Here is a 21319-nt window from a genome sequence, read left to right as displayed (position 1 = left end):
ACAAGCCCAAACTGTGCTAGGGACTGCTATAACAGTTTAGCAGATGATCTAGTTCCAGTTTTGGGAATATTTCCTGGCTCTGTTTAATTTCATACCACTGACATAGCCTACAGATGCTAAAAACATAAATCTTTCAAAAAGAGATTCAACAAAAACTGTAAAAAGATCTATTAAATGCAAAGATACTTAGCAAGTAAGGACTACATATTACCTTCAAAACCAGGAAGGAAGTCTCTTTAAGCCACAAACAGCCGAAGACTAGAAGAGTTTCACTAAATACTTTATTCTTACATTTGTCCCTGGGGATATATTCTTGGCTATTGCCAAGAACGGAATATTAGGGTGCACTAGGAAAGGTAAGTCTTTGGTTTTATGTTCAACAAATGCAAGGGCAGATGCAAAAAGTGGTTCTGTGAAAGGAGACTTCACCAGTATCAGGGCATATGTTAGGTAAGAGGACAGCATGGAGTTTAACTTTGAAAAAAGCAATCTATCCTAGACTTCTGGGAAGAAATTCTGCTTGTTGCTGATTTATTGCATCCAGCACATAAGATTGTGGAGCCAGGCAGATGTTGCTACATGATGCTGGGAGAATTAATTGTACCTATGCCATAGGAACAGAGCAGGAGACAAGACATAGTAGGTGGTGTATGAGAGGGGGATTAAAGGTTCATGGCAAATCTATGCCTGAAGCTCTAGAAAAGCAATTACAGAGGTGAGCTGATCACTCCCCATTACAGAAGAACTGCTATAGCACATAACCCTGCCACTCTAATACTTTAAGAAGCAGATGTACAGAAAATATGAGATAACAAGAATATCTGGTGACTAAAGATATACAAAAACCACCTAGATTTTAAAAATACTGACATTTACCACTCAATCCTTTGAAAATGTAACAGCTTTGGAAAGTGCATTCTCCCTCTGTCTCTATACACACACACGTATATATGTATCTATATAGCTACCTATCTGTCTCTCTATATATATAAAATGTGGAAAACCAAAAGCAAAAAAGCCAGTTGATGTCATATAATATTGTGTGATGGAACGATGGGATATTGTGCATCCTTCAGAACTGCAAAGACTCCAGATAGCATTCATAAACAGAACAGTTAACCTCCATATCTTTTAGGTAAATGTTACATTTTTTCATGTTAGAAATGTATTTGCTTTCAGATAGACTACTGCTTATTTTCATACTGATGTTTTCTTCTTTATTTAACCATTTCGTTTTCTGATGAAAGAAAGTATCCTTGTTTTGCAGCCACAAGCACATACATATTTTTGAAACTGCAGACTAGTCCATGACACAGGTCTGATTCCCCCCTGCCACTGGTGTAACACTGCCAAACTCATTCCAGCCGCACTAATCTAAAATATGGACACTTCTGATCAGAACTAGTCTGTCAAACAAAAAATGAGACACTTTATGAATTGCTGTAGTTTCAAAGATACCTTTACTAGCTTCCTCAGTAAACAGTCAATGTATTTAGTGCTGATACAGTGGAGAGGAGCACTAACAGCGGAAGGAGACTTAGCAAATGCAAGCGTTTTACAAATTCCACAGTTATAAACTGTGTTACATCCTATATATCCAGTTATATCCTATATGTTCCATACCACATGGAATTTAAGTTTGCTGTTCCAGTTGTATCTCCCTTTTCAACATTGACTGAAAATTGTGCCTGTGTTTACCTTTACTTTTTAGACTGACAGGTATGAACAGATAATATGTTGCTGCTCTGGGACTGACAGGTGTGACTAACCAACCAGAGGAGAAAAAAATCCATTGCTTTTAGACTGATCAATATTAGTCTTCATCTCAATTGCGTGATCTTGGATGTTGCAAGACTGCATTTGTAACCACTTTCAAAGGGAACGCTGCAGATTTATTAAATCTGAGACAGCACCATTACAATCAACTAAAACTCGAGATCTGCTGAACACTTGAAACTATAATTTCCAAATATCTTTTCTTTAATTGAGGTTTGTTCTGCTGACAGACGAATGCACTCTCAGCTGAATTTGAATAGAACTACTGCAATAATCAGTGACTCTCCTTGAATGAAAAAACATGTAGCCTGGCTCTCTGCATGGTTATGGCTAGGAATGTCTCTAAGACAGACCTGACTCCTATTTTTCCTAATTAAAAGTGGTAATAACTGTTTTATTGGATCTAAATTACACTTTTATTTGACAAACTTAATTTAAAGTGTGACCTATCAACTTAATGACATTTTGAGGCTGGGCACAACTACAGACATAAATTAGAAAAGAGTGAGACGCTTTGCAATAAAGAGGTAAAGTGAAGAGAGAAAAAAATATACAAATGAAGGATAAAAACACATCAAAACATTGTAGCTAACGAAGTTTGCAGTTTGGACTGGAATCAGAGCTAACTCTGCAGAATATTGCTTACCAGACTAATGGCTAAATTCAAATATATGGAACTTTGAAGTTTCTGATAGGTGTGATTTGATTTCTCTAATATATATGCAGGAAGTTTTAGAACTGAATTTGCAAATAAAGAGTGAAAAGCTTGCCTTAGTTGTTTGAATTCTAGCAAGAAGGGGTATCTCCCTTTTTCATGTGCTTTTCATCTGTAATTCTTTAAGAACTTGAAACAGAGAGTTGAGCACCCTCATCCATATTGTCCAGATGAGGGAGCTACTGAGATTGTACTACAAGCTTGATGAATAGTCGAAATGACATCTAAGAACCTGACAATGTTCCATCCCATGAGGGATAGAGATACTTTGTAAGGAGTGGTATCCATCACAGCTTCTCAGGAGTAGAAGACTAAGGCCATCGTCTGCCCTTAAGAGTTAAATCTGTGATAGGGTTTCTGCTTATTAGAGTCAATATTTTCCCAGTAGCACAAAGCCCCTCTGCAGATGAAATGAAGACATGAGATGATAACAAATGTTTGGAGAAACTGCTGGGAAAATATATGTTGCAGCTATGTCAATGTCCTAGACTGAGTTTCTTTCAGGAGCTGCAGAATCTTTGGAAGTAGTCATGGAAACATTTCAATACATTCTCTGTTTCAAAGCAATTTGGGGAAAAATGTTGCAAATGATCCTACTGTGACATTTCAATATACTTCTTAAGTTTGAAGGAAAAAAATTTTTTTTTCAAATTCTTCTGCAAAATATAGCCTCACACAAGATTAAAAGAATACAGGAAATTAGAAATCTAAATTAAATTTTTCAAGTACTTCAGCTCAAATTTTGGTTGTGGTTGGATTAAGTTTGTTAAAAGTATTTAGATTTTGATTTACTACTTTGAAACGGGAAGAGAAAAATATTTATATTTCTAAATCACTAAGATGTGACAGCCAATGTCAAACTGTAAGGCTGGGTTGACATGATAGTAAGCAATTAAATTTCTATGTTTCAGCAAGTAAACTTTTGTTGGAAGAGCTGTGGCCTCTGGCTGTGCATGTACTGTCACTCCTTTTACCTGAAGTGATTCCAACAAGCATGTTGTGCGTTGCTTTTGCCATAGTCAATGGGAATTTGAGTGTCCAAAAGATACCTTTGCAAGTATAGAGGCATTGAAGGACATTGGAAGAGAGCATCAGGTTTTTATTTCACCAGAAGTAGTAATTTTTCTAGCTATACATTGACACAGTGACACTGTTAGTGAATCTGTAAAGATTTTCACAGAATCACTCAACTGCTGATTCCTTCTATGATCTGGGAGTAGTAATTAAGTTATTCAGAAAGCAAAAAGGGAACTAGTCACTAAAAGTGATACACAGAACTTTGCAAAAGTGGTCACCTCTTACAGGCCTTGAGGTTTTTTCCTCCTTTAGTCAGGACATGTGTTCTCAGTCAATTGTATACAAATAGCAAGCAAAAAAAAGGAGAAGATACACGGTATATTTATGGTATGCACTGTATGACTTGTCTATTTAATCTATAATGACTTTTTCTGAAACTTGGAAAACATTATTTTGATACTTTCTTTAGCCTGGGACTCAAACAAACACATATCTTCCCATTCAGTGAATATACAAGGAATAATCTCCTAGAAGAAGACATGCTTATATTTCTCTCCTCTTAATGTTACCACACATTAAACTCCTGATGACCAGCTGAGCTTATCTGGAGGGTACAGCTGTAAACTCTGGGATCAGTGATTACTTATGTGAATGAACCCCTAAAAACTGCAATGAATCATGACTGTGACAACCTCACAGTCCAGTCCACACACATTGCCTGAAATATCACACCCACGAGCTGTCTTTTTGCCTGTCTTGAACGAGTTCCTTATGGAAACATCATCCAGTTCAGGTACTCCAGGCTTGTTTCCAAAGCTTTGCCATCTAAAGCCCCTTTTAATAACAACAGTGTGTACCGGCCACTTTGGGTTGATTTAGGGGGAAACATAGTGAGAGATTTAAGAAGTTATTACTATTATTACTATTACCCAAACTTAACCTGAGAAGAAAGTCATTAAAAGCATTCAAAGGGCATCTAAGGGGTCATGTAAGAGAAGGGTGACTTCACAAGAGAAACAAAATACATAAGATGAGGAAAGGGGCGACAATGGATTAAATCAGTAGTTAGTAGTGTGTTGCCACTTCCTATTTTAGCTCCCTTAATGCAAGGTCTAGTTGTCTCAATCTTAAATCTGTATCTTCAAGATTCCCCTGTGAAGAAGGTAGATATTCTTCCCTTTATTTTGTAATGGACAACTAAAGAACAAACGCTGTGTATACGCTGTTGACATGAACTACACCTAACCTGGATTTGAAGGCAAATGTGCTGGTTCTCTACAGGGAAATTCTATGGAGAGTAGGCTGCTGGCCGTTATGGAGGAAAAAAAAAAACAGGTCTGTTTTCTAGTTTAAAGCACACCCTCTTTACCCAGATTCCTGTATTCCTTTCCAAGAAATGCAGAATGCTAAGTTCTTCTGAAAAGCAATTATAAAAAGTTAAAACTACAAAAGGAAAGCCTAGACTTCATGATTTAGGACTTCTAAACTAGGAGGGCAGTGCCTACAGCACTAATGTGGATTGATTCAAAGGTCTTCCGAATCAATGAAAAACACTTACACCAGAAGGAATTCGCTAGTTGAAATAGCACTAGCTTCTGCAGTCACTGTCATATAAATATTTGTTTAATACATGCATTTCAGTAGTTGTCTGTTTTGTTTTATAACTTGCTTTCTTTCATTTGATTTACAAAACAAAACAAAACAAAACAAAAAACAACCCCACAATATTGCATGGAAAAGATACACATTTTCACCATATTCACCAGCCTGCAGGAATAACATTACAGCTAATCTGGATTGTGTGGATTAGTGGGGCTTCACCACTATTGCCCATGTTATTTGAAGATTTATTTGGGAAATTATAGGTTTATTTTTATTTTTACTAGTGGCAGTAGTCTTTTGACCATCTTTTATGCAAGTGTAAGGAAGTAGGTAAATCCTTGCATATTAAAATTAATTTATCCATAGCTCTAATAAACCAATAAATGAACATGTTCAGACATCATCAAATTATTTTACTCTGCTAGCAAATGAAAGATTATTTCCTTCTATACATAATAAGACAGCCCTAACTGTAGGATGTTTGAACACATCAGTAAATCAGGAAAATTGAAGTTTTACCTTAGGAGGAGTATCAGTATGAAGTGGGATTTATATTACTGCTCATTACACGAGCAGGAATCCCAGATACCCAGCTGAGGAAAAGATTGAAAATGAAATTAAATGTAATAGGCTTTTTTTTTTTTTTCTGGATAGGTTTGAAGACAGTAAAATGGAAACTAAATATGAATCTCTCTTTCTTTATATCCCTTTTGTTGGTATGTTTGCATGTGTAGACAGAAAGAGACAGAAAGAAAAAGAATGAGATAGTGTGGATAATATCACATTTTAATTAGTGTAATTTGAGAATGGCAAAGCTGGGTTTTGGTAGTGTTGTGGTTTAGCCCCAGTCAGCAACCAAGCACCACACAGCTGCTCGCTTACCCTCTCCCTCTGCTTGGGATGGGGAGAGAATTGGAAGAGCAACAGTAAGAAAACTTGTGGGCTGAGATAAGAACAGTTTAATAATTTAATAAAAATAATAATAATAATGAAAAGGAAAAAAAACGAGAAAGAAACAAAACCAAGAAAAACTGTTCACCACCTGCCAACTGGCACCCAGCCAGTCCCTGAGCAGCAATTGCTGCCCCCCGGCCAACTCCTGAAAGTTTATATACTGAGCATGATGTCATATGGTATGGAATATCCCTTTGGCCAGTTTGGGTCAGCTGTCCCGGCTGTGCCCCCTGCCAGCTTCTTGTGCACCTGGCAGAGCACGGGGAGCTGGAAAAGTCCTTGGCTAGCATAAGCACTACTTAGCAACAACTAAAACATCAATGTGTTATGAACATTATTCTCATACTAAATCCAAAACACAGCACTATACCAGCTACTAGGAAGAAAATTAACTCTATCCCAGCTGAAACCAGGACAGGTAGAAACAGATACTTATGCTTCCTCTTCCCATATGTAGTCTTTGGCACTGATTCAGTGTCTTGGAAACACAGCTTGTACTTTTCTGTGCCTGGAATCAGACAAAAACTAACCAAAGCTACAGCTATGGTGAGAGACTGAAATAATAGGTCTTTACAAGGCAGCTATTCCATTTCGATGCAGTTAGTTAAGGGAGAGGAATCCATTGCAGGCTGCCTATAACCTGCGGGTTTGCAGTAAGAGTCCAGTGGGTTAGCCTTTCCTATATTATTGGTATATCAGATTTGTAAGCATCTTCTGCTATTCAGGCTGCTCTGGTGAAAGAAGCACCACAGAATCACAGGATCACACAGAATGTTAGGGTTTGGAAGGGAGCTCTGGAGATCATCTTGTCCAATCCCCCTGCTTGAGCAGGGACACTTAGAGCAAGGGGCACAGGAATGATTCCAGGTGGGTTTTGAATGTCTCCAGGGAAGGAGACTCCACAGCCTCCCTGGGCAGCCTGTTCCACTGCTCTGGCACCCTCACAGGAAAGAAGTTTTTTTCTCATATTGAGGTAGAACTTCCTGTGTTCCAACTTGAGCCCATTGCCCTTGACATGTTGTTGGGCACTATTGAAAAGAGCCTAGTCCCATCATCCTGACACCCACCCTTTAGATCTTTATAGGTATTGATGAAATCCTCCCCTCAGTCTTCTCTTCTCCAGGCTGAACAACCCCAAGTCTCTCAGCCTTTCCTCATAAGGGAGATGCTCCAGTCCCCTGATCATCTTGGTAGCTCTCTGCTGGACTTGCTCAAACAGTTCCACATGCTTCTTAAACCGGGGGGCCCAAAACTGGACACAATACTCCAAATGTGGTCTCACTAGGGCAGCGTAGAGGGGTAGGATAACCTCCCTCAGCCTGCTGCCCACACTCCTTTGAATGCAGCCCAGGAAACCATTGGCCTTCTTGTCCACAAGGGCACATTGCTGGCTCATGGTCAACTTGTTGTACACCAGCACTCCCTTCACAGTGGAGCTGGTTTCCAGTAGGCCAGCCCCTAGCCCCCAGCCTGTAATGGTGTGTGGGGTTGTTCCTCCCCAGGTGCAGGACCTTGCACTTGCTCTTGTTGAATTTCATGAGGTTCCCCTTGGCCCAGCTTTCCAGCCTGTCCAGGTCTCGCTGGATGGCAGCACATCCTTCTGGTGTATCAGCCACTCCTCCCAGCTTGGTATCATCAGCAAACTTGCTGAGGTTACACTCTAGCCCATCATCCAGGTCATTGATGAATATGTTGAACAGAACTGGACCCAGTACAGACCCCTGGGGAACACCAATAGTGACAGGCCTCCATCCAGACTCTGCTCCATTGATCACAACCTTCTGAGTTCTGTTGTTGAGCCAGTTCTCTGTCCACCTCACTGTCCACTCATCTAACCCACACCTCCTTAGCTTGCCTGTGAGGAGGCTATGGGAGACAGTGTTGAATGCCTTACTGAAGTCAAGATAGACAACATTCACTGCTCTCCCTTCATCGACCCAGCCAGTCACACCGTCAGGATGGTTAAGCATGATCTTCCCTTGGTGAATCCATATTGACTCTTTCTGGTAATCTCCTTTCCCTCTACATGCCTGGAGATGACCTCCAGGATGAACTGGTCCATCACCTTTCTGGGAACAGAGGTGAGGCTGACTGACCTATAGTTCCCCAGGTCCTCCTTTTTGCCTTTTTTGAAGATTGGAATGACATTTGCTTTCCTCCAGTCCTCAGGCACCTCTCCTGTCCTCCACGACCTTTCAAAGATGATGGAGAGTGGCTCAGCAAGAACATCCACCAGCTCCCTCAGCACTCGTGGGTGCATCCCATCGGGGCCCATGGATTTGCGAGGATCCAGTTTGCACAGGTGATCTCTGATCCAGTTCTTCTCAACTGATGGTAAGTCTTCCTTTCTCCAGATTTTCCCTTTCTCCTCTGGGGGCTGAGATGCCTGAGGGCCAGACTTAGCATTAAAAACCAAAGCAAAGAAGGCATTCAGTAACTCTGCCTTCTCTTCATCCTGCATTGCCAGGGCCCCTTCCTTGTTCAGCAGTGGGCCCACTGTATCCCCAGTCTTCCTTTTATTGCTGATGTATTTAGAGAAGCCCTTCTTGTTATCCTTGACATGCATTGCCAGATTTAATTCCAAGTGGGCCTTGGCCTTCCTCATGGTATCCCTGCATACCCTGGCAACACTCCTATACTCCTCCCAAGTGGCCACTCCATTACTAGCTTACCAAGGAGGTAAATCATATTTCTCTAAGCATGTATGCATGTATATATTCCTATTAATTACATACATGAGTGTGTTTGTATTCCAGGAAGTAATTTTGATATTTTTATTTTGTTTCTTTCTTAAGTTCACCATCCAGCCCAATTTCTACAAAATTTATGATTGGTATTACCACATGTGTGTGTTTTTATGCGTGCATGTATATGTACATATACATTTTGGTATCTAATGGTGCTAATAGGTACATGGTAGGATTGATTAGATCAATAAGCATTAGTGTCCAGTAGAAATCGTGTTTCCCATTTACCTTCTTAAGTACTTTGCAATATCTGTCCTGCAGACCCTTGCAGTAATTCATTCAGTCCTGTGTTCTTTGTTCCTTCTCTCACTGTAGCAGCAATATGGAAATTTCTACCGTGATGCAATATTTGCTCTAAAGATGCAAGTAGAGGTTTGCTAACACAGATTTCATCAGTGGCAATTTCTTCCCACTTGTCCATTGCTAAGAATGGCCTTGCTATTGCCATTCTTCTGCAGGAAGGGATGGATGTTCTGGTGTTTCTTCTCAGCTGCCTCTAGTTTAAGTTTTAATTCATGCTGTTAGTACTGAGATATGGGACCTTGTGTTTGGTAAAACCTTCCTTAAAGATTTTTGTGATTCAGGGCTTAAAGTCTTGGCATCTCCCCAAGCCAACAGAAAAATGCTTATTTTACATTTCTTTATCAAGAAGCTGCTTTGACACATTTGTTGAGGGCCATTTCTTAACTTTCTTACGCTTCTTTGCTCATTTCTCCTGCAAATCCAAGCTGCCATGATGTCATGCATTCTTTTGTAAAAGTAGATGTCAAGGAAAGAAAAATTACAACTACCATATATTTAATCATATAAAATCTGTACATTATCTATGCAAAACAAAACAAAAAAAAAAACAAAAAAAGGGGGAAAAAATCAACCCACAACGTAGCAAACTAAGGATTCATCAGCGGGGTAGCCCATGCAGCTGCAGGTGATACAAACAAAAGTATCTTTTAGTGCTCACTCTGTCTCACAGACTTTGACAGAATCATGGAATGACTGATGTTGGAAGAGACTTCTGGAGGTCATTTGGTCCACCTCCCCTGCTCTAGCTGGGCTACCGGCTGTCCAGGACCATGTCCAAGCAGCTTTTTAATCTCCAAGGAAGAAGAGTCCACAACCTTACTGAGCAATCTCTGCCATTTCTCAGTCATCCTCCCAGGAAAAAATGTGTCCTGATCTTCAGAGAGAGCCTCCTTGGCTTGGTTTTCTGCTCATTGACTCTGGTCCTGTCACTGGATACTACTGAAAAGAACCTGGCTCCATCTTCTTTTACCCCTTCAGGAATTTATGTACATTGATAAGATCCCCTTGACCCTTGTCTTTTCCAGGCTGAACAGTCCCACCTCTCTCAGCCTTTCCTCATAGGAGAGATGCTCCAGTCCCTCCTTCATCATCTTCACGGCCCTTTGCATTGAACTCTCTACAACATGTCCATGTCTCTTTTGTACTGAGGAGTCCAGAACTAGACACAGTACTCCATGTATGGTTTCACCATCGTTGAGTAGAGGGGAAGGATCTTCTCCCTCCACCTGTTGGCAATTCTTTGCCTAATGGCCCCCCGGATATCAAAGGCAGTTCAAGATACCATAACCTGTTCTTTATCCCTCAGTAGCTCTTGCATCTTCTTCCCTTATGGTTTCCTTCTTCTTAATATCTGTGATCTCCCACAAAACTTCAGAAACCCTTTGGGTCAATAGTTACTTCAGCAGGCAGAAAAGCCTTGGTTAACTGAAGTTACTATTAACTGAAGCTATTATCAAGCAATAGTATTTACAGTGAGATGGATATATAAGTCCATGAAAGTACTGTCATCATTTCCTATGTTTTGTTGTGAATATTGCTGCTGTGAGTGGAAAGGAAGGAAAATACAGTGGGTTTTAGTTATTTTTTGAAATTTTTACTGAGTCTTGTACAGGAGAGAAAGCCATCAAGGTCAAGAAAGTGAAAGCAACTGGTTATACAGAGGCACATAAATAATACCAATGACAGGCTAAAGAAGATCCTAATGCCTGTCTTCTAAAACAGACTTATGTAAGGTATTGACAACTGCAAAATTTCTTATTAGTAGGAAGGTATTCACAAGACCTTGCTTAGGGCAGTATACATACCTAATGCATGTCTGTCAGTCATAAAAGGGTCACAAATTTTCCACGTAGTATTATTTCAGGGCTCAGAAGGAATCACACATGAGGAGTCACACCTGAAAGGTCAGCTGTAAATCTGCCTTTTCCTTGAGGTAAACCTTTTTGCAGGATTCCAAAGGATAGGTATTTTTAAAATAGGAAATTTTTTCCTATGCAGAAAAGGTTGTCAGATTAAGTAGGATTTATGATTTACAGAATCATAGAATTACAGAATATTTCAGGTTGGAAAGGACCTCCAGAGGTTGTCTAGATTCACCTCTGATTCAAAGCATGTTCAACTGGACTTGGCTGATTAGGGCCTTTTCACGTCGAGTTTTCCGTATGTCTGAGGAAAGAGCTCCTACAACCAGCCTCTCTGGGCAGCTTGTTCCCGTATTTGTTTACCCTTACAGTGATTTTTTTTCCCCACTTATATCTCCTTCTTGAGTTTCAAATGGTCAAAATGTATAGATTGGTGAATGTGTTTGTCGTGCATGTGTGTGTGTACACAAGGGAGTAGTAAGTTACAAAGAATATTTGATTCTTCTTCTGTCTGCTCTCAAACAACAGCTTAATGATAGCCACCAAAGCAAAATGGTAAAGTTTAATACTTACCTTACGTAAGGTAATTGCTTCTATAAAATGTCAGCTGAAATTCCATAAAAAGCTGTTTTGAAAGATTGGGGGTCAATATTCAGGTGGTGCATTTGACTTTCATTGTGAGAAAGTATGTGTGTGCAATTTAAGGGTTTCTCTCACAAACTTGAAATTTATGGTCCCCTGAAGTTGAGTTTATTTAGGATGGAAATGAGGTGAAACTTCACACAAATTGAGATCAGTGTTGTTGAGTTCATGTTGTCTTCTCTGGTAGCGTCCTTCTTTTTAAATAGCTGGCACATACAGACTGACTGAGGCTAAAGATTAAACAATTATATGATGATATTAAAAACATTTTTAAATATTCTCTTCAGACAAGTAAATACCCACTGAAAGTTGAAGGCAGCTTCTAAGGTAGTCTTCAAACCCCTAGGGTAAAAAAAAAATTAAATAGGCATATATGAATGTAAGTTATTGTAACATGATAGAAGAATTGTCTTGTAATTTCTGTGGCATCTGAAATACTCTGTGATAAGCACGAAGTGAAACTAAGTTGATAGACTTGCTGCATGTATTGCAGATGTATTTTTCAAGTTAAACTATTTGACTGTTGTATTATAATAGAGACAGTGTAACTATATATATATATATGTGTCTCTGTGCGTTGTGTTTTATTTCAGAAGTCCCTTCCAACCCAACCCTTTCAATGAACCTCAAACCTACCTACATCAATTTATGTACAACAATATTCTTTAAGGTAGGTTTTTAGAAGTCCTAAGAAGACTTCTGCAACATGATGAAATTACCTTGTGTGTATAGTGTCTCTAAACAGCTTGCTTACCACCTCCACCGAGCCTCTGCCTCAGTTAGAAATGCCTGCCAGTCCCTTTTGAGATTCATGAGAGTTTATTAAAGCTTGCTACGAGTTACTTCTAGCGAAAATGTCAGTGGTTAATATATAACTGTGTTAGGATAACTTATAGCAAGCTTGAAGCAATTTATGGCTTCTGTGTGAGGGGGTGATATAGAATCTTATTATGTAAATTTGTTAAACCATATTTCACTTGAAAGTTTTTCCTCCTCCTATGACCAGCAGACTGAGCTAGAGAAAGCAGTACGCCCCTTCCTGACACACTTGAACGTGATGATCATATTGAACATTCAGTTATTTCAATGTGCTCTTTTAATTTCCACAAAGACGTGAAGTATTAAATCCAAGAAGTGCAGTGTGTGGAGAAAGAAAACATTCAAATGTACAAGGCACAAAAAAAAAAGACCTTTAGCGTATCTCATTTTCTTTGTTCTTCTTTACTTTCTTTTTTTTTTTTGGTCTGTGCTTGATTATTTAAGGGTTTTATGCTTGCCATAACTCATCTGTAATATTTAATTGATTCCTCCAGTTGTCTCTGACTGCTGTGGGCATTCTAATCAATTAAGGATCTTCATTGAACTGTGGCCTCCTATTTTCCCTCCTCCACCTTTCTTCCATTAAGTCTCTTGAGCGTGACTGCATGCCTACGTGTGTTTACGTATGGATGTGCTTGTTTGTTCTTTGAACTTAAATCGGGTTCTTTCATTTTCTTTATCTTAACATTGCTTATCTCCACCTAAATTTCCTCAAGTTCCTGTATTCTGTGGGGCTCGCTTTAATTTCCAGCTAACCAAAAAGCTGCTTGCACAGCATCCAACAGCATAAACAGTATTTCTGCAGTTTATCAGGCAATCTTGTGATATTATTGCATTGATATATCTATAATGATTCAGTGTCATAACCAATGTTATCATCAGGCAGCAAGCACCTAAATAATCCTCTAAGATCCCATAAAACCTTTCAGTTTATTTAATTCTTTCTACATCTCTAAAATTCAACTGGATAGCTAAACTTCACAGGTTTTCTTCCTTCCTTGCAGTCTGCTCTTTCTTTTTCTCATCCCATATATTTGAGAAACCGTCTTTTGATTTAATCTCTGTGTACTCCACAGCTGTAAAATTCTAATTGTTAATGCCCTTACTGCTGGATTATTGTTGTCCTTGACATCTGGTGTGCTGAATGTTTAAAGCTGAGAAGTCAAATTCCCAGACATTACTAACCCCTGTCCTCCACATCTGAAAAATGTTGCACTTCAATAATTATGAAGCAGAATATGTTGCTTTAATATAGTGGCCTTTTTAAAACCAAGGAAGAGAAACAGTCTTTGAGGATTAAGTAATTTGATCTTCTGCTGTGAGGTAATACAGCTGTTTGTCTACCATAAAAATGTGTCTGGCAATAATCTTATTTTTTCTTGCATGAAGGAAATATATGTAGCATAGCTGTTCCTCAGTGTTGTCTAATATACCATGTATTAATGTATCCATAATGTACCATGTATTAAGGGGCAGTTTACATACAGATATGTCTCCTTTGTCCCTAAAAGTTGCACATACTTTTTCAAAGGCAGCACAGAGTGCTGGCCAGCATGTACTAGGAAGCATGTTGCGCTCTCCTAGAATATGGCTCATCCTTCCTCCTTTAACACCTGGAGTCAGAGGAGAGGATCAGCTTCTGCAAACACACAGGCTTCCTAAAACTCTTTATGGAGCAACATTTTTCTGTGTCATGTATTGTTCTACACTTTATTTTTGCTGTGGTGGTTTGACCCTGGCTGACACCACGTGCCCACCAAAGCTGATATATCACTTCCCCTGCTCAACTGGGCAGGGGAGAGAAAATATAACAAAAGGCTCATGGGTTAAGATAAAGACAGGGGGAGATCACTCACTGATTACCGTCATGGGGAAAACAGACTTGACTTGGGGAAATTAGTTTACTTTATTACCGATCAAATCAGAGTAGGATAATGTGAAATGAAACCAAATTTTAAAAACACTTTCCCCCCATCTCGCTCTTCCTCCTGGGCTCAACTTTACTCCTGAGTTCTCCACTTCCTTCCCCGCCAGCAGCACAGGGTATGGGGAATGGGGGTTGTGGTCAGTTCATCACGTGTTGTCTCTGCTGCTCCATCCTCCTCAGAGGGATGACTCTCCACACTCTTTCCCTGCTCCAGTGTTGGGTCCCTCCCCCAGGAGACAGTTCTCCACAAACCATTCCAATGTAAGTCCATTCCACAGGCTGCAGTTCTTCATGAACTGCTCCAGTGTGGTTCCTTTTCATGGGGTGAAGTCCTTCAGGAACAGACTGCTCTGGTGTGGGTCCCCCTGGTCCTTCATGGGCTCCTCTCTCCACGGGTCCACAGGTCCTGCCAGGAGCCTGCTTCAGCATGGGCTTCCCATGGGGTGCACAGCCTCCTTTGGGCATCCACCTGCTCCAGTGCGGGGTCCTCCATGGGCTGCAGGTGGATATCTGCTCAGCCGTCACCTCCATGTGCTACAGAAGAACCGCCTGCCTCACCATGGTCTTCACGCCAGGCTGCAGGGAAATCTCTTCTTCAGTGCCTGTAGCACCTCCTCCCCTTCCTTCTTCGCTGACCTTGGTGTCTGCAGGGATTTTTATCTCACATATTCTCACTCCTCTATTCCTGCTGCAATTGCACAGGGTGTTTTTTAACCCTTCTTAATTATTTTATCCCAGAGGTGCTACCACTACTGTTGATGGGCTCAGCTTTGACCAGTGGTGGGTCTGTCTTGGAGCCAGCTGGCACTGGCTCTATCGGACACGGTGGCAGCTTCTGGTATCTTTTCACAGAAACCACCCCTGTAGCCCCTGCTGCTACCAAAACCTTGCCACGCAAACCCCATACTCTTACACACCAGGATTCAGGAGGTTTCCAGGCTGAAAGTGTCAGAGGGGGGTTAACTAGTTAACTTGGACTGGAATTTACATTGGATCAAAGTCTAGGCATTCCTCGTCACCAACACCACCGTTACATCCATTTTCTCTTCTTTAGGATCCCCAGGGAAACCTTAAAAAGTATTGTAAAGCCAACATGCTGGCTCAGGCTTTTTTTTCCTTTTGGAGGGATGGCATTAAAATCCTTTCCCTGGGGATTTCTGCAACTGTTAGGAATAAGAAAATTTATCTGATACTCTCTTTTTTAGTTCCTTTGCTCTATAATTGCTAAGCTGGTAAGCAATGATTCGTTTCTTCTTTTCCTCTGAGGTTTTTTTTCCCTCTGTTCTTTCTTTTGATAAAGTTATGGAGAACTCATGGGAGACAAGAAAAGACCTAAAAGACTTAAATTATTTGACTGGAAAATGTGCTGCTTTTTTATTACTTCAGCATCTCTAGGAAAAAGTATTCATTTTACTTTTATAGAATATAGCATGACACTTAGTGAATTAGTATACTTCTCCGTTAAGTACACTTGTGTCATTAATTGAATGAAAATCAAATTTATTTGGCAAAAGTAGATAAAACACTCATTTAAAATTTAGGATTTTATACAATAGTTGTTTCTTTGAACTTTAACCAACTTCACAACCCAAGCTCTGCACATACACTGCAACTGAGAACAAGCTTTGTCTACACACGGCTTCAGTGGACAGTTATGGTCATTGTAAACACTGTGCTTACAGACAGTTTCAGAGCTTCCCCATTTCTATTTTGTAGAGACTGGGTACGATGAAAGAGACTTCCTGACAGATATATATGTCCTGATATTCTTCCTGTATGAAGGCACTGCCTTAGCGTTTTGTGCAAAGTAGTTATTAGAGTGTTTTGGTACCAACTCAGTCCTGATACAGCCCAATATCTAGCCTCATATTTCTTTAATTTGTGAGTGTTTGCTTTGTCCTTCAGACGGCTTCAGAAGCATTAGAACAAAGCTGTCACTCACATGTAAAGCTCACACATATACCCATACAGGTAGGACTTATATGTGCTCCTCTGATGATTTTAAACCAGGATAAAAAATCAAAAGCAAAGCCCAAAAAACTCACCTAGGGCACTTGAATATTTTTAACACTTTCTGCCTGGAAACAAGGTGAGAAAATACATCCTGTAGGTGTGCATCATGTATTATAAAAGGAAAGATAAAGAACAATTTTCTGATTATATAAGTTTAATATGGGACTTATGTAAATGTGTCTGCCTAAAAGTTAGGCAGCCACTTGTAAGCTAGCCCTCCAGAATCATTCCACAGGCAACAGACAAAGATGTCCATTTCCAAGAGTCCTGCATACCCAATCTAAATGATGGCATGACTAATTGTCTCATGGAGGCACCTGCCTCTTCCATTAACATTAGAAAAAATCTTGAAAATTAACCTGGGCCTGGTGCCCAACTTTTAAGCAGAAAAATTTAGGTGAGATAAATCCTACTATTAGTCATTATTTCAGGTTGAAGCCAACTCCAGGTATGCCATATCTAACCCTAGACTGTCATTTGAATGGCTGTCATGCACAGACCATGCTATGCTGTTGATTAAAAAAACCCAAACAAACCCCCAATTCTCTGCCCATATCAATTCTTTTAAGACAGTTGAGTCACCCCAGAGGATTTTACTCTACATTGGCAAATTAAGCTCTCCTGTTCCTCACTGCCTCTGGGAAAACAGCAAACTCAGGAAATCTTAGACCTAAGTCAGAAAATAGGAGACTATGAAAAGTCTGCTTAAACCAAACACAGCAACTATGGCAAATTAAAAGGGTACATCTCTATTGCATCATATATCAGACCTAACGTGCATGTCCCACAGGGCTAAGACATTAGTCTTGCTGCGTATGTGTAGTGCCATTGGTCCGTGCAGTCATTCCAGGAAAAAAAGCCCTCAGAGTGACAGAACAGTGTATACAAATACGGAGGTAAGAGGTTTGTAATTTTACCAGTCACCAACAATCCTCCAGTTACAGAAGAAAAAGCATTGACAGGTTTTGTGTTAAATTTAGGGTTCTTTCCAATAAGAAATACAGTTGTGCATACTTTACCTTATCTTGACAGAAACCCCAAGCCTGCCTTTGTAAAGATGCTATAGTGTGAGATCTGAAAACAGAAAAGTAATAGAGTATGTTTTCAGTGTTCAGGTTTAAATGCTGAAAAGCAAAGAAATTACTTCAATTATAAGAAGAAAATAAAAATAAAATCCAATCCAAATAAGTATTTTAGAAATTTTTTTTGATAAGATGAATAAGACTTGGGTTTAAATACTGGCCCTTTACACAAAACCCATATATAAGCATGTGAGAAATGGTGATGGAAAGGTTTCATATCTTTTCAATGAACAATTAAATTTTTTACAAAAAAATGGAAAAAAAGGGTCAAGATACACAAACATTCTGATGCCTTCTGCGTAGACAAAATATCTTATTTTGCTCTGTAGTTGAAAGAATGTTTTTTTCCAACTGACATAATGACATAATCTCAGTTGAGAATATTTTACCTACATATAGATTTTAAAGGATTGTGACTGATCTAAATGAAAGTAAAACCACCTTATTTTAACTGAAATTCCTTAAAATTTAGCCTGGCTTCTGAAAATAAAATTATTTTTTTGTTTATAAAAAATTTTTGGGAGGGGGAGAGTGAAATACCTTGATTGTGTTAACCTAAAATAAAAATTATTGGATTTGGATATTAAAAAGCCCTGAAACCCAAAGACTGAAGGGCTGTCCTTGAACAAAACAGGAAATTAAATCTAGTGCGTGAACATCCCAAATAGGTGTTTGGACTGTTGTCCTCACAGGACAGAAAAGCAAGAGCCTGTTCGTGACTCTCCTTTGCCTTCTCCTTCTCCTTCTCCTTCTCCTTCTTCTCCTCTCCCCTCCTCTCCCCTCCTCTCCTCTCCTCTCCCCTCCCCTCCTCTCCCCTCCCCTCCCCTCCTCTCCCCTCCCCTCCCCTCCCCTCCCCTCCCCTCCCCTCCCCTCCCCTCCTCTCCTCTCCTCTCCTCTCCTCTCCTCTCCTCTCCTCTCCTCTCCTCTCCTCTCCTCTCCTCTCCTCTCCTCTCCTCTCCTCTCCTCTCCTCTCCTCTCCTCTCCTCTCCTCTCCTCTCCTCTCCTCTCCTCTCCTCTCCTCTCCTCTCCTCTCCTCTCCTCTCCTCCATAATTTCTTCTATTTGAAAGGCATTTGTGTCACTTATGTTTGTTAGAAGATTTCTTTCAGCTGGTAACAAACTTCTGGTCCCTTAAATTACATCTCTAGTTAAAAATAAGCAATTTCCAAAACAGTATTTTCTAAAAGGTGGTATGTATGCATAGGAGACTTGACTGCATTATTTTCATATGCAGACTGTTCTGAAATTCTTATTTTTGATGTAGGTATGGAGAGCAAATGGTTGGTGAGATCAAGGTGGTATGCTACCGGTTTATTTAAGCTGGAAACTTCAGCAACTGTTACAGTATACTATTTGATATATAATTTTTTTATTGTAACATAGACTTTTATGATTCACCAGACTAAAGGCAGTTGGCTCTCTCTGTTTATATAAATGCATTGGTTAGCTTGCAAATCTAGTTCATTATTTGGAATTGCTGCGTGAGGAATTGATGCTGCTATAAATGAAGAGCCTCAGCTGTAAATATGTATGATTACAAATAACACTTGCAGAAATGAACAGAATTGGAGTTTTTGTTTAAGCCTCGGAATAAGCAAATCTGGGACATTCATACAGAAAGGAAATTCCTTTGATATTAAAAAAAAATAAATTATGAACTGTTTAATTAACAGCTTATAAAAAATATATACCTGAGACTGAACTGGGTAATAAGATGCCACCTTTGTTGTATAAAAAGTCTTTGCTACTAGGAAAATTATGCTAAACATAGTAGTCACCATCTGAACAAAACTATCTACACTCCTGATCTTCTGACGTTAATAGCTGGGAAGGGCAGAACTTACCCACCTTACATCCATCAAAAATATAGTGGATTTTATTTGTTATTGATTCTTAAGGTACAGTGAAGTGCTGCCTCTAGAGTGTACTTGCTGACATGGCGGATGGTCTTTATTACTCCTAAAGGCCTGTTTGGTTAATGGCACTCTAATTCTTTAGTACCTCCATCTATCTACCCTTCCCTTCCAATTAAACATTAGTGACACATTTTGATGGCCTCTAAAGCAGCATAAATTCGCATCAAGTATGGACACAATAAAGTAATCCACTAATTGCAACCTGATGACTGGCTGGAAGATACAGAGAAGACATACCAAAGTTTTAAGGTTGGAGAGCTCCAGTGAAAGTTATTCCAATGTGAAGAACATTTTAAGTCTAAATATTTTATATACTGTAAATCATTCTACAGAGGTAGTTAAAAGAAATGGTGGAACACTAGTTTAACATATATGAGTTGTTCAAATTTTACCAGAAGCCCTTACGTTGGTGATCATACTGCAGAGGCCAATAATAAACAGGCATGAGCAGAAAAACTCTCTTCATATGCTGCAGAAGCTAATATACACTTCATGGGCATCCAAGCAGGGCCTGACCCTGAGTATATTTAAATTATTGCAGGAATCCACTTGCTTCAGGGCGGTTAGGTCATAGCTGTAATGATCGTTTTAAGTCACTACACAGAATCCCATAAAAGTTTCACATCCAAGCATTTCTCATCAGAACAGGCTACATTTGAATTAAATTAACTTAATTAACTCAAACTGTAATGAACTATAGCCACTTTATTATACTGATAGCTCTTTAGCTGTATTTAAATGTTATATTTTCACAAAGTTTAATTATGTCTTCCTACTTCCCAGAAACCACTGACTTTAAGAATGTTATCCCCCATGTTTCAGGTGAGAAAACTGTGAGGAAGTGGACTTTTTTTATGTTGGCTAATGTGGAGTGCTTCTATTCTTGGCAGCCTTTGAAGCGAACGTTTAAAATCAGAGGGCACTTTGGAAAGACTTAAGCCAAAAAGTACTGGATGCTAAGCCAAATCTAGGACTCACTTACACTATTGTCTCTCTTGTGCCTCATCCATCAGATGATACTTTTAACGCTATCTGAGCATGATGCTGTCTCTGTCTCACAGCATTACTGAGGTTATAGATCACTGAGAGATAGCATATACTTGCCCTGTAGTTTGCCCTGTTTTATGCTTTTGCCTAAGCTTTCAAGATTGCCCATTATTGAGGACAGGGTACTTGTCTAGAAGGAATTTTGATCTGACCGAGAACATTATGTTCTCAGCCATGGTGCTCACAGTAAAGTGAACTGATCTGTGCAAGATGACTTTCTTGTTCTCTTTTTACATATTTGTTTGGTCTTTGGCCACTAATTTCTTGTGACAATTAATTTTCCTTCCAGATCATCTAGAAAACATTTATACAAAAAAATAACAATACAAATACATTGATAGGTGCATAATTCTGTCACTGACAGTGTTCAACTAAGTAGTTTTAAGCTCTATCAGATAAAAGAATATGGATGGTTCTTTGCTTTTGCTTTTAAATGAGCTCTCCTCTAATGTTCTAAATGAGGATGTGTCCTGTATTCATACATTGCAGGGGTGGTAGACTGACTCTAGCTATTAACGATATAATGTTTTTCTGAACAATAAAATAATCTACCTGTTAATATGTGCACTCTTGAGCAGTATCCTTTGGATGAATCTCAAAATCATTAAGGAAAAACACCACACCATTTTCTACTAGCGTAAACAAAGAAATAATAATAATTTCAAAACCTTACAACAGTTCCTATGTATGCTTACGTATCAGTTGCTTATATTCAAAAAGGAAAAGTTAGTGTTGATGATTTTCATTGCTTTCTACTGTTCGAGTTTTCTTAGCCAATTTCACATGTCACTTTAAAAATGGATATTTTTTTTGCTTACAGCTGCTGACAATTTTGCTGTTCTTAAGTTTTTGAATAAAATACTCATAGTCCCATCTTTGCCAGGAACAGCAGCAAGAA

Source organism: Phalacrocorax carbo, chromosome 1, assembly GCF_963921805.1.
Source record: "Phalacrocorax carbo chromosome 1, bPhaCar2.1, whole genome shotgun sequence".
Lineage (NCBI taxonomy): Eukaryota > Metazoa > Chordata > Aves > Suliformes > Phalacrocoracidae > Phalacrocorax > Phalacrocorax carbo.
Note: the sequence above shows the minus strand (reverse complement) of the source record.